The sequence below is a fragment of the Lontra canadensis genome, unplaced genomic scaffold (genome assembly GCF_010015895.1).
Source record: "Lontra canadensis isolate GAN:19392208 unplaced genomic scaffold, GSC_riverotter_1.0 scaffold8, whole genome shotgun sequence".
Classification (NCBI taxonomy): Eukaryota; Metazoa; Chordata; class Mammalia; order Carnivora; family Mustelidae; genus Lontra; species Lontra canadensis.
The window spans coordinates 17,922,848-17,937,962 of NW_022631002.1; the positions used below are offsets into that span (position 1 = coordinate 17,922,848).

The following is a 15,115-nucleotide window of genomic DNA, read 5'->3' on the forward strand; positions in this document are numbered from 1 at the left end:
ACACTCTTTTTCTTTTTCTTCTAAAGTAATCTCCATGCCCAATGCGGGCTCAAACTCATGATCCTGACATCAAGAGTCACATGCTGTCTGGACTGAGCCAGCCAGGCACCCTTCAACTCCAAACTCTTTAGCTTCTCTCTCAGAACTCTGTACAGTCCATTCCCATCATTTCCATCCACCCAACCTCATCTTCTGGGCATCTTCTAAACAAGTGCCTACTGTGTTGTCCCCTCCCAGCTCAAGTGATCCCCTAATCACATCTTCCCCCTGCAATGTTTTTTAAAGATTTTATTTCTCTGTCAGAGAGAGAGAGATCACGCACAAGCAGGAGAGTGGCAGGCAGAGGGAGAAGCAAGCTCCCCGTTGAGCAAGAAGCCTGATGTGGGATTTGACCCCAGGACCCTGGGATCATGACATGAGCCAAAGCAGATGCATAATCAACTGAGCCACCCAGGCATCCCTAAACCACATCTTCTTAAGTGCAAACCGACTTCATGTTTGTCTGGTTTTCATTGTAGTATACTGTTCTATGATTATGTCTTTTCCCCACATAGTCTATTAGCTTGTTGAGGGGAGGAACTATGCCTTTTACTTCTGTATCCTCTACACCAATAAATACAAAACAGTGTTATGTAAACAGCAGACACTCAATATTGATTTTACTGTCACACAAAACACATATAGATGTTTTCTGCCCATGACAAGAGCAGGAAGGAATTTATGGAAAATCAAAATATTGTATACTAAGTGGAAGTTTAACTATATGAATTTATTTCCTTTATTGTTGTTTGTGTCATTTATTTTCTGTGTTGAGTGTGGGTGTGTGTGTCATTTCTTAAATAAAGAAAAATAAGTATATCCTAACAACACAATTATAGGTTAGATTAAAAAAATCCCGCCACATAAAAATAAAGGCTGGCTAGCTCAGTCAGTAGAGCATGCAACTCTTGATCTCAGGGTCATGAGTTCAAGCCCCACAATGCATACAGAGCTTACTTAAAATAATTTTTTTTAAAAGATTTTATTTATTTATTTGACAGAGAGAGATCACAAGCAGGCAGAGAGAGAGGAGGAAGCCAGCTCTCTGCTGAGTGGAAAGCCCGATGCAGGGCTTGATCCCAGGACCCTGGGATCATGACCCGAGCCAAAGGCAGCTTTAACCCACTGAGCCACCCAGGTGCCCCTTAAAATAAATTTTTAAAAACTAATAATAAGATCACTTGTATCATGCACTGCAGGTGCTCAATAAATATGTTCTAGATGAAAAATATTTTAAAAATAGGGGCACCTGGGTGGCTCAGTGGGTTAAAGCCTCTGCCTTGGGCTCAGGTCGTGATCCCTGAGTCCTGGGATTGAGCCCCACATCGGGCTCTCTGCTCAGCAGGGAGCTTGCTTCCTTTCCTCTCTCTCTGTCTGCCTCTCTGCCTACTTGTGATCTCTGTCAAATAAATAAATAAAATCTTTAAAAAAATAAAGGCGACTATGCTGATGTTGACAATAAGGTTTAGTAATTTATCACCCAGATTATGGCTGTACATCCAGTATGTCAGATATTTCCCAAAGGAAATCAACCAAAATAACCTTTTATACTCATCAATACAGAATTTAGTCCTTTGCAGAGCTCAGTTATTTAAAAACACACATATTCTAAGAATAATAGATGGGTATGAAGAATAAGATAGTAGAAAATGATGATTTCCTAGTAATCTACAAATAAAACTACCACAACTTTTTAATATACTGCTGTCCTTTACAAGGGACAACTGATTGCTAAAATACCCCAACTTATTTCCTGAAGCATATTAGAAGACAATCTATACGCGCTTCCCAAGAAATAGTGATCCCAAGTTCCCATGATTGTAAGAACACAGTATATAATACATGTAACATATAAAACATGTTAATCAACTATTTAGATCATTAGTGAAGCTTCTGGTCAACAGCTGTTAGTAGTTAATTTTTTGGGGAGTTAAAAGTAATACTCGTATTTTCAAGTTGGAGATGGAGTGTGGGGGGGCACTGGCATCCCTAACTCCATACTGTTTAAGGGCCCACTGTAGTGTGATGAGCGCTGGAACAGGGATTAACATACTTCCCACCACCCTGGCACAAAGGATGGCTTAAGTGAGTAAAAGAGGGCTTCAAGGAAAGAAAACGCTAAAGCTGGATCTTAAAGGATGAGATGGACCTTGATAGGCAAACTACAGTAGAGAGGAACATGCTAAAAGAGGAGACCGTAGGTGGGGAAAAAATTTAAATATGTATGGAATCAGACAAATTCTCTGCAAATAAATTCAACACAACTGAATGGAACCGTACTAAACCATTTCAGGTTTATTAGGGTGACCCGGCTTCAGAGGCCATGTTTTGATTCCTCAGTAAAGGTAGCCTGTTTATTTCGCTTGTTGAACATTTACACATGAAACTGAATACAAAGTTTATCTGGGAGTCAAAACACTAGTGCCATAGTACCAAGTGAAAGCTGGTTCCCAACCACATGCTACCCCTCTCTGCTTTCGACACTCACTTCTTTTTGTGCTCCCAAGGGTGACAATGTCAGGAACTACCATATCTCTGCTTTGCTCTGAGCCCTGAAAGCACCTCAGAGTTACACTGTCTTTGGAGCAGTCCTACAGTCTTTCACTGCTGAGAATATGAGGAAGGCTGAGGATCTACGGCAAGTCTATTTTTTTTTTAAGATTTTATTTATTTATTTGACAGACAGAGATCACAGGTAGGCAGAGAAGCAGAGAGAGAGGAAAGGAAGCAGGCTCCTTGCTGAGCAGAGAGCCCGATGTGGGGCTCAATCCCAGGACTCTGGGATCATGCACCGAGCCGAAGGCAGAGGCTTTAACCCACTGAGCCACCCAGGCGCCTGGTATCCTCCACTATTATAGAATACTTACACACAAACGTCTGTGAATATAAAATATCTTATACCTGCTCTATGATATATGATCATGACCATGCCATGCCAGAGGTGTTATACCAGAATTAATAAAGAAATAAAAAGTAGTGGGCTGGAACAATTTATAACTTTCAATGGCCCAACTGGACAATACTAAAAATAGGTGCTAACCAACAGTGACCTCCAACGATGGTTTGTTCTTATCAGAGAAATTACTGAAGGATTAAGAAGTCCTGAGTTACGAGGAAAGAAGGAAATAAGCTCAAATCCAAACAGTGCTGGTACTAGAGACCAAGCATTAGTATTACTGATGGTCAGAGTCTAAAGAGTCTAATAACGCAGCGTATACATGGACAACCTTTAAAGTTGGTGACAATGTTAAAAAAGAAATTGTGACACATACTAAAAACCTAACATGTGGGGCACCTGGGTGGCTCAGTGGGTTAAAGCCTCTGCCTTCGTCTCAGGTCATGATCCCAGGGTCCTGGGATTGAGCCCCGCATCGGACTCTCTGCTCGGCAGGGAGCCTGCTTCCCCCACCCCCTGCCTGCCTCTCTGCTTACTTGTGATCTAATAAAATCTTAAAAAAAAACAAAAACAAAAACCAAACCAAACAAAACAAAAAACCTAACATGTGCCAGTGCACAGGTATACTATACTCAAGGGTAGTAACAAAGTATAGTCTTCACGCTGTTTTTCCTTTTCTTAAAGATTTTATTTATTTTTTGACAGAGACAGACATAGCAAGAGAGGTAGCACAAGCACAGGGAGCGGGAGAGCAAGAACAAGCTTGCCAAGGAACAGGGAGCCCGATGCAGGGCTGAATCCCAGGACCCTGGGATCATGACCTGAGCGGAAGGCAGATGTTTAACAAAGGAGCTACCCAGGCGACCCTCACACCGTTTTTTCTATAAACATACACGGATTTTTATTTCTATCAAAAGAGATCTAGGGCGCCTGGGTGGCTCAATGGGTTAAGTCTCTGCCTTTGGCTCAGGTCATGATCTCAGGGTCCTGGGATCAAGCCCCACATCGGGCTCTCTGCTCAGCGGGGAGTCTGCTCCCCCCTCCCTCTCTCTGCCTGCTTGTGATCTCTGTCAAATAAATAAATAAAATCTTTAATTAAAAAAAAAGTGATCTAGGGACACCTGGGTGGCTCAGCAGGTTAATAAGCCTCTGCCTTCGGCTCAGGTCATAATCCCAGGGTCCTGGGATCGAGCCCCACATCGGGCTCTCTGCTCAGGAGGAAGCCTGCTTCCTCCCTCTTTCTCTGCCTGCTTCTCTGCCTACTTGTGATCTGTCAAAAAAATAAAATCTTAAAAAAAAAAGTGATCTAAAAAAATGAGTATGTACCTAATAACTAGCTATAGAACCAAATGCAGTAGAATATTCTGTGAAACCCAAAGGCTATTCGGAGCCAGTATGGGGAAAAGTAAAAAAAAGGCAGAAGCACTTGTCCTATGTCTATGACCTCAGGAAAATCACTGCCTCTCAGGTTTGTTTTCTGTAAAATGAAAAGATTGCCAGATGACCTATAATTTCATCTGAGTTTAATATCTTAACATTTTTTTCAGGTTATCAGTTAGATTTATCCTTGTAGGTAAGAAGGGAACAAGTACCCCCACTTTCTAGCTAAAAAAGTCAAGAGAGGAAATTTTAACAAATGCATACAGCAAAGGTGTACAAAAGGATGGAGTAAAAGGTAGTTCCCTAGCTTTGCAGTCCACCTGTCTATAACCAAGAATCAGGAAGAAGTCTCTAAAATCTATTTAGAAAAAGATGGCTGGCTAATGTACACCACTCTACTAAGTGGCATTTACGTCTGAAGTCCAGGAAATTTTTTTAATTTAAAAATTTATTTATTTGACAGGGAGAGAGACACAAGCAAGGGGAGTTGGACAGGGAGAAGCAGGCTTCCTGCTGAGCAGAGAACCCGATGTGGGGCTAGATCCCAGGACCCTGGGATCATGACCTGAGCCAAAGGCAGACACTTAATGACTGAGCCACCCAGCTGTCCCTCCAGGAAATTTTTTAAGGGAGGGAAAGGCAGAGGGAAAGGGAGAAAGAGAACCTTAAGCAGGTACCACACTCACCAAGGAGCCCCATGCAGTGTTCCATCTCAGGATCCTGAGATCATGACCTGAGCCAAAACCAAGAGTCAGATGCTTAACTGACTTAGCCACCCAGGCACCTCTGAAGTTCAAGAAATTTAATGAGGAATCTTTGTGTCAGCCAAAAACACTGCAAACATTAGATTCCATCTACCAGACTGGCTCCTTCCTCCCTCCATTAGGATGTGTTTTAACCTAGAAAGGCTGCTCAAAGTCAAGGTATAATCATTGTATACCATCCCCATCCCTCCCACCCCACCAACTCTCCCTGAACACAGAACATCAAGACATCTGCTCTTCAAAAGCCCTAACCAATCTAGGACATTTTAGGACTCTATTTGCTACCTTTCTTATTGGGGAGGCATCTTCCTTCAAAATAAGAAACAGGGGATTTAATTTTAGTGTGAAAAATGCTGAAAGCCATAGCTATATACTTGATAGGATAATCAACTTAGCCATTAACTAAGATGCACCCTTACCTAAAAGTCACTAAATCAGCAAGTATCTACTACTGAGAACAGTCAAGAACAGAATCAGAAAAGGACTCTGAGTAGTTATTAGACTTCTCAAATCTATGCACTCAAATGTACAATTAATGTGGCTCTTACTCAAAGTCCATTCACTCCTTTTTTTTTTTTTTTAAAGATTTTATTATTTGACAGAGAGAGAGAGAGAGAGATAGGCACAGCGGCAAGCAGAGAGAGGGGGAAACAGGCTCCTTGCTGAGCAAAAGACCTGATGCCAGGCTCCATCCCAGGACCCTGAGATCATGACCTAAGCCGAAGGCAGAGGCTTAACCACACTGAGCTACCCAGGCGCCCCAAAGTCTATTTACACCTTTAGTAGAAATAATTCAAATAATGGGAAGCAGAGAGATGAAGTATGAGAGGCAAAAAAACGAGGGCCAAAACCGAGAGACTTATCCCCAAAGGAACAGGTTAGAAAACTTAACAATTAGCAATAAGGAAGCAGATTCCTAGTAATTTGAGATAACATAGGGTATCTAATGGGGGAAATGTTCGTAACATGTAACACGAAGAAAGAGTACAAAAGAGGATGCAGGCTAGGATTCCAACTTAGCTTAACAAAATGAAACAAATAAAACTACACAAATATTATTTCTGGTGAGATCCCCTACCTTAAGCCAGGCAGGTTTAACATCTTGCCTGGACAGATGTGATGGCCTCTCAACTAGTTTCCCTGCTTCCCTCTTGCTTCCTTACCACCATTTTTCACACAGTGGACAAAGATTTCTAAGATGGAAATTTATCACCAGCAAGGAAACTTCAATTCTGAAACCTCCCCTATAAGATGAAGTCTACACTCTTTCACTCAGACTATGCGGTTCTTTAAGGACCTATCTGCAGATCTACATCCAGCCCCATACACTCTGCTCTAATCACACTAAACTGCTTTCAGTACCCAGAAGTTTCTAGGCTTCTCTCCTCCTGCCTCTGAGCCTTTGCGCATGCCATTCCCTCTTCCAGGAATATACAAGCAATTAAACTGCTATGAATTCATCCTATGAATACACTAGTACAAATGCCCAAAAAGGTGTACGCAAGGATATCGACTAGAACATCTTTCTCTAACAGCAAGACTGAAAACAACTCAAATGTGTATAGTATTCGACCATCTGTATTTTTTTTTAAAAAGGATACAGAAACACATATGTTTATGCATGCACAGAATTTTCTCTGGAAGGTTATATGAAAAATTAATATTAATTACCTCTGGAGAAGTAAACAGGATCAGAGGTGGAAAGAAGTTACTACTTTTCACTGTACATTTTGTACTGTTTGAAATATTCTGCCCATGCATTTTTATTTAATGTAGTGGTTACAAAATACTTATATAGAATGATTACATTTTGTCTTTAAAACTGTATTATACGGGGGCGCCTGGGTGGTTCAGTCTGTCAAGTGACCTACTCTTGATTTCAGCTCAGGTCATGATCTCAGAGTTGCGAGACTGAGCCCTGACTCAGGCTCTGTGCTGGGTGCAGAGCCTGCTTGAGATTCTCTCTCCCTCTTCCCTACCTTCTCTAAACAAACAAACAAACAAACAAACAAACAAACACACACCCCAAACACCAAACTGTATTATAATATACATGCCCATTTACAAAAGTGAAGGGAAAAAAACCCAAAGGGGAACACACCAAAGTATTAATAGTGTTTATCTCTGTGGGAAGAAAATAAGAGTTCTTTAGGTTTTACTATAGTTCTTTAATTATTAGACTCTTCTAAAAAATGAAACTAAACATTATTCAGATGATATAAAAAAAAGTTTAAGACCAAATGTTAAGGGAGGAAAGTTCTAAGACTTGCTTCTGCAACCTCAATTCCTTCTGACACTTGGTAAGAGCATGGCTGCCGGTAGCCTCCCTCCTGCCTGCACTTCTGCAACAGTGTTCTGGCAAGGCTTTGAATCCACTCAAATCTAAACTTCACTGCCAGAGTAAACTAGACAAAAATGCCTTTTATTATTTCACTATATTTATCAAAAAGTTTCTTCCTATTACTTCCTACTGTACTGTATTCCTTTTCCCTTTAAAAATTATATAAAATATGTAAGTATGAGAAAACTCAGATCACCAAGAATATACATCTACAGGTTAATTTTTTTTTAAGATCTTATTTATTTAAGAAAGAGAGTGAGTTAGAGAGAGCATACGAGCAGGGGGAAGGGCAAAAGGAGAGAGAGAAGCAGACTCCCCACTGAGCAGGGAGCCCAACATGGGGCTCAATCCCAGGACTCTGGGATCATGACCTAAGCTGAAGGCAGACACTTTTTTTTTTTTTTAAAGATTTTATTTATTTATTTGACAGAGAGAGATCACAAATAGGCAGAGAGGCAAGCAGAGAGAGAGAGAGAGGAGGAAGCAGGTCCCTGCCGAGCAGAGAGCCCAATGCGGGGCTTGATCCCAGGACCCTGAGACCATGACCTGAGCTGAAGGCAGACACTTAACCAACTGAGCCACCCAGGCGCCCCTACAGGTTTTATATAAACGTTCTGGTTTATATCCATAGTCCCCTCCCTATACACACACACACATATCTGTGCATACTATTTGATAATATGCTTTATGAAATATGTCTCAAATCTCTCCCTTTCAATATGTTACTATACCTAATACAATGGTTGCATGACATCCTATTATACAGATACTCATATTTAATTACTCTCCCATTATCAAATATGGTCATTCCCAAATTGTGGTAATTAAAAAAAAAAAAAAAGGAAAATTTATTTGCACTACAAGATGTTATACAAACTATAGAAAACCAGGAAAAGTTACCCCAGACCTAGCCACCCTTGCACTACTAGTTTTCTATTTTATTTTGACCAGCGTTTCCATGTCTGTTTAGTCTTTTTCCTAGGCATTTATTCAATTACTTACTGAATTCTTGCTTTGTGCCTAGTTCGGGTTTTTTTACTTTTATTCCATAACAATTTTTGTGAACTATATTTAAAAACAAAAAAAGTCATGGGGCGCCTGGGTGGCTCAGTGATTAAGCGTCTGCCTTCAGCTTAGGTCATGACCCCAGGGTCCTGGGATCAAGCCCCACATAGGGCTCCCTGCTCAGTGGGAAGCCTGCTTCTTCCTCTCCCACTCCCCCTGCTTGTGTTCCCTCTCTCCCTGTGTCTCTGTCAAATAAATAAATCTCAAAAAAACAAAACAAAACAAAACAAAAAAACACAACACCCAACAAACTTCATTAGCATTTTGCTGGTTAATAGCATTCCCAATGGTTTCTTTTTATGGTTGTCAAACATCACTCCCAACATGGGGTGTGGCCCTGTTCACTTATCGATTTCTCTACTGCTCAACAGATTTTGACTGATACAATCTTCTCATCTACAAAGTCCCAATTTACTTGGTTCATATAATTTTTGTACAGTCTGGTGGTCATCACTGTAGCTTAATGCAAAATATATACAACGACCAACTATTCTAAAGATCCATCACTTTACTTTTACACTGCACGTTACAGTTACTGTTACAAATATATATATATATATTTCCCCCAACAATACATTTAACTGCCATAAGTCTGTCATTTTACCAATGTGAAAAGGCACAAGGAAATTACCCCTAATGGACTTGCCCAAGGCCCTACAGCTATTAAACTGCACTAAACCTTGGTCCTCTAACAGGATTAAAATCAAAGTTTATGTTCCTTTTGAATTTGCTCATACACCTACATCAGGGTTTCTCTTCCAGAAAGCCTTTCTCAACATCCTTCACCAACTCCTGTAACTGACTATCCTCCCTGCAACACAAAACACACTTTTATCAGAGCACAAATAACACTTATTTACTAATCTCTTGCCCTATACTCAAGACCCTCTAGAAAACAATTTTTTTCTTATTCATCTTCCAATCCCCAATGCTTAATGCAGTGTCTGATGCAAAGTAGAAAGGCAAGTGTTCAAAAATTGAATGAACACATTACAAGTGTACAATGAACAGTATAAATATTTAGAGCACGTCTAAACATCTGGTTGATCCAATTCAAATATGTTTCCGAGAAAGTCACATTCCATTGTATCTAGAACAAATTAGGTTCAAATATAAAACTTGTATTCAAAATACAGATATTATAAAGACAGAAAATATAATTATTACGTGCCACTTCTATTAAGACCAACACACTAGTAACAATACTTAGTAATTCTTTTTTTTTTTTTTTTAAGATTTTATTTATTTGACAGACAGAGATCACAAGTAGGCAGAGGCAGGCAGAGAGAGAGAGGAAGGGAAGCAGGCTCCCTGCTGAGCAGAAAGCCCGACGCGGGGCTCTATCCCAGGACCCTGAGACCATGACCTGAGCCGAAGGCAGAAGCTTAACCACTGAGCCACCCAGGCACCCCAATACTTAGTAATTCTAAAAGACACAAAACAATTTAGATGCTTCTGAATAACTATCTTAGGAGTCACAAGTTCTACAAGCTTAAGACTTAGCCATTTTATTATGACTCTAAGTACTTGACAACTTGAATGGGTGGGAGTAACAAAATCTGTATAAATTGTTAATTATGCTTTAGTTAATGTGACATTTGCTTTCAAAATTCTCTTTTGTAGAATTTACAATTTTATTTTATTTTTTTTAACTTTTTTAAAAATTTATTTATTTGACAGATCACAAGTAGGCACAGAGGCAGGCAGAGAGAGAGAGGAGGAAGCAGGCTCCCTGCTGAGCAGACAGCCAGATGCGGGGCTCGATCCCAGGACCCTGGGATCATGACCCGAGCCGAAGACAGAGGCTTTAACCCACTAAGCCACCCAGGCGCCCCTAGAATTTACAATTTTAGATCTGATTTTGCTCATTGCTTTATTTAAAAATTGTTAATTCTTAGGTCATTGGAATGGTCTTAATATTTCTGACTTCATCCAGCCATCGAGAACTGCCTCCCAATCTGTGCAGAGCTCTTGTGCATGTTGGACATGTGCAGGAACGTGCATGCAAGCCAACAAGCATCATTTAATACAATTTAACATCTATATGCCACAGTACAATACTACAGGGAACAAAGTAAGGAGCTGGATGGTAGAGCTGTTCTAGAGCTCAAAAGTATTGCTTCTTGAATACTAAAATAAAAGTATTTCTATTTTAGTACCTATACAAAAAGCAATTCTTATCCCCAGGTACTCATGACCTACTTTGTTGAAAAACTGTGTTATGTAAATCATACAGAGTTCCTATTCTGATCCTAACACATGTATTTGTCTTAATGTAAAAATTTAAAAATTACTTACCAGTCAAATTACTTAACTCACCGCCCCCTCAATGAGCACAATTGAAGCTCCAAGAAGATGGGTCATGTTTATCTTGTGACTTCAAGTACCCCGGAATCATACCACTTTGTACCCTAAGGGTATTCATATCCCAGTTTGAGAAACAGGGATCTAAACAATTAAATAGCCATAACACTTAAAAGTGACCAACATGTTCCTACAACCCCATTCCCCAAACTCTTACCAGTAGTTTTCTAAATAGCTTTTCAAATCAGTAATGTTTCTCTTTTAGCACTCATTAATATGTACGCTGTGTCAACACTCCTAAAAAACCCTGCAGGGTACAAATTATTTCTGGAGTGACAGAATACTAGCACTTAGACCTTCTCCTTCCCATCTATCAATGTACCAAGCTGACCATGGAAAACAGACATGTGAAGAATAGTAGAGCTTTCACTCCTGCTCCCTTCCTCCTCTCTATTTGCTCCAGGCAGTTTGTAAGAAAAATCTTAGTAGCCGTCACTTAGATGATTCATTCACACAAGCTTATCTAATGTCAGCATTTCTAATTCCCACCTTACTCTTTTGCTCTTACACAAGGGAAATTAAACTATTTTCACATCTTCTAGGGGATAAGAAAGATGTGCCTTCTGATAGCCTCAGAAGAGATCATTTTCCTACGCAGAACCCCACTTTTTTAATAAGATTCAAAGCCTAGCAGATCTCAACACTTATAAGGCCTGTTTCAAGTTCCCTATGATGACCATGATATTTTATAACAGAAATTGTAGATTATAGTAAATTTTAAGTGATACTTTAAAATGTTTTTTAAAAGCTACTCATAAAGACTGTAACTGATGCAAAAATGGGTCATCAGCTAGGCTAACTCAAGTTAACTAAGACAACTTTTATCTAAGATCTATTTCCCCAAGGACAGGATTCCATCAAAATTTCAAATTGCCTTGGGCCATGGACTTTTGAGGTTATTTGCTAATAGTCAAAAAATACATTCCAAGGGTTTCTGCAGAAAAACAACCATTTCCTGGGGTCTTCCTATGTACACACTCAGAATAGTACTTAATGCTTTACACACATTCTCATCAACTTGGAAAACAGCCTCTGTAATTGGTATTGTTCTCTCTCAAATGGGGACCGTAGGAGTAGAGAGGTTAAGTAACTTGCTCAGTGTCACCCAGCTAGTATATATGGCAGTGCAGTTCCAAACCAAGGATTCTGACTATAAAACCTATATACCCTCAGTCACCCACTGTCCACCATCTCCTATATCCAAGAACAATATAGCAAATCCTCCAACCCCAGAAAGGATTTACTACTCCCAAGACCAAGAAATGGAAAGAGCATTTACCTCTCCGTGACTGCAAAGTCAGTTTGAGGAGGGAAAACAGAACTCTCAAGCCCCTGGTTAGCAATCTGTCCACTAGTGCATCTTGTTCTTTGGCTCCAGATCTGTGATCATTCTAAAACAGAAACACAAATAATTTTATCAATACCAAATATACACTAATGCACACATAACATGAAAAGCAAAGTAAGGGCAAGATGAAAATGGATAAAACTGGTTAAGAAACAATATACTTGTTAAGAGGTCACATAACTAAATGAGGCATTCCATAAATTCTATCAAGCCAATAAAACACTTATATTTTTAGACATTTGCTTAATAGATAAAGGATCTGTAATTTGTTTTTCTACATGTCCCAGTGAGGATGTCTGGCTGGTTCAGTTGGTGGAGCACATGACTCTTTTTTTTTTTTTTTTTTAAAGATTTTATTTATTTATTTAGCAGAGAGAGAGATATCACAAGTAGGCACAGAGGCAGGCAGAGAGAGAGGGGGAAACAGGATCCCTGCTGAGCAGAGAGCCTGATGCAGAGCTGAATCCCAGGACCCTGAGATCATGACCTGAGCCGAAGGCAGATGCTTAACCCACTGAGCCACCCAGGTGCCCCAGCACATGACTCTTAATCTCAGGGTTCTTGGTTTGAGCCCCAAGTTGGATACAGAAAATACTTAAAATAAAATCTTAAAAAAAAAAAAGTACCCCATTAAGATCTTGCAAGCAAATAATGGCATATGTATATATATATATTCAAGCTGACAAAAAATTCTTATATAGTAATAGTCCTTTAACAGTATATTTCCTTATCTTCAGCAAGTAGTGGCTTTACTGATTAAGTTAGCTTACACCACAAGACTGTATTTTTCAGTTTAATAAGATAACAATGGAGATAGCTTTCACTGACTTGAAATTCCAAGCAGCAAAGCAATGAAATACTTTATTAGCTGATAATTCTCTCCCCAAATAACAAATAAATGAACTATCAAGCTTCAGGCAACAGTACAAAGGAACTTACTTGGAAGGAAGGAAGGAAGGAAGGAAGGAAAGAAGGAAAACAAACTCCCAAGTGAAAGTGCTAAATTTGAACTGAGAGTTTCCAAAGAATTTGGCATATAAGGTAAAACTAGGAGGGAATCCACCTCATAATTAACTAAAGCCCATAAAACCAAGCTGATAAAATACTTACAGCTAAAGAAGTCATCTCTGCTGAGAAGCAATTTACAACTTGAACTGAGGATTAATATATCTAGTCAAACACTTCTGTATTGGAGTCCATATATTGTTACTAGCATGCCTCAAAGGAAATGAGATTTTATTTACTCAACATTCTAAGGGTGACTAAAAATGAAGATCAAGCATGGAAAAATCACTATGCTTGGTGTATATATTAGCAGTGTATATACAATGTCACATCTCTGCACTCAAATACTGATCACTAAGAAAATGCACAAAGATACTACCAGGGAAGATTTGTGGATAGTGACTAAAGTTCAGGGATGTTTAGAAAAACAAATATGGGGGCGCCTGGATGGCTCAGTGGGTTAAAGCCTCTGCCTTCGGCTCAGGTCATGATCCCAGGGTCCTGGGATCGAGCCCCACGTCGGGCCCTCTGCTCAGCAGGGAGCCTGCTTCCTCCTCTCTCTCTGCCTGCTTGTGATCTCTGTCTGTCAAATAAATAAATAAATAAATAAAGAAAAAAAATATGGTATGCCAAATCCACACATCCAACTGCAAACCTGGGTCTGCAAGGTTATACATTTGCCATTATTGTTCTTCCCAAATCTGTATGCTCTTTCTTAAAGTATTAAATTATGACAAATTTTAGTTGTTTGAAGAGGACCTAATTCCTAGCAGAAAAGTCTCAAGTCATCTGGAACCAAGACAGGTAAATAAGGTAGATAGATGATCAACTAAATTTCTGGTTTAAAAAAATGAAATGGAGGCTATAAAATAGATGCTGGGGAGTGAATTTGATGCCAGAAGCATCCCTCAAGCAAACAAACAAACAAAACCCCACACACACACCAAAAAAAAAATCCCACACATAAAAAACTCCACCCCCCCCCCCCAAAAAAAACCAAACAGAAACAAAAAACAGTCTCTAGAGGAGACTTTTCGCCAGCAGGCACCACTGTGCAAGTCTCTGCCACGGGACTCCTCCTTGAGGCCCTAGTCAGCCGCAGGTGGCCTCTGCACTCCAAAAGAACTCCCTCACTTTGTGTGTCCTTTAAAGCAAAACCCTAAAGCTCTTAAACTGGAGTGCATCCTAAGAATGACCTTTACAGCTTCTAAATTTTTTTATGCTGGTTGAATAGACAGACCCCCAAGGATGACTTTTACAGTTCCTCTTAAATAAGCCATATTTTCTTAAGAGAGCAAACATTACTGCTGTAACCTTCCTCGTGTTGCTGATTTAAGTAATAAGGTCCTTTGGGTAACCTTATATCCTCCCTCAATTTATTCTCTGTAGATTTCATTTTCCAAAAAAAGTATGAATCCCTGGCATACAGGAAATCTCAAAGAATAGCAACTCTGTAGACAAGGTCTATACTATTAAAACAAAGAGAATGATATGGAAGTCCAAGCAGCTGGTGACTATAAGGCAGAAGTGAATGAAGAAACAAAACATGGTCTGTGGAGCACAACACTAACCAGGGCAAACAAGCTTTACTCGTGGATCAATCACAGATCTTCTGGATTTTAATCTTTAACACATAGAGAGCTTACTTTTTTAAGTAAAACAGACCACCTGCCAACCACATGTCAAAAAGAAAATAAAACCAGAAATCTCAAGAATGCAAAAACTTACACAAATGGACTAATTTATTAGACAATTAAGCATGGCTCTATTCCCAAACCTAACACTTCATCAATACTGGATTTGTTAGTGCAATTTTACTTTTACCAGAGAGGAGGGGGAGAAGGAACGTTTTGAAGGGGTCTCCCCCCACCCCGGAAAAAAATGCTGAAAAACTCTCTTATAGAGCCAGATTC

The 15,115-nt window shown here is 39.7% G+C and overlaps 1 protein-coding gene across 3 annotated transcripts in view; it reads right to left on the reverse strand.

Annotated features, from left to right (window-relative positions):
• The window catches only part of CTCF (CCCTC-binding factor), a 52,291-nt gene that overhangs the window by 35,312 nt on the left and 1,864 nt on the right, over positions 1–15,115 (reverse strand). For 2 of the 3 annotated variants that reach the window (XM_032854196.1, XM_032854194.1), the window contains exons 2-3: positions 12,129–12,240; positions 10,784–10,896 (exon numbers count right to left, since the gene is read on the reverse strand). The gene's annotated coding sequence lies outside the window, so the exon portion shown is untranslated. The remainder of the gene's footprint in view (positions 1–10,783; positions 10,897–12,128; positions 12,241–15,115) is intronic. The other variant, XM_032854195.1, reaches the window with a different exon arrangement.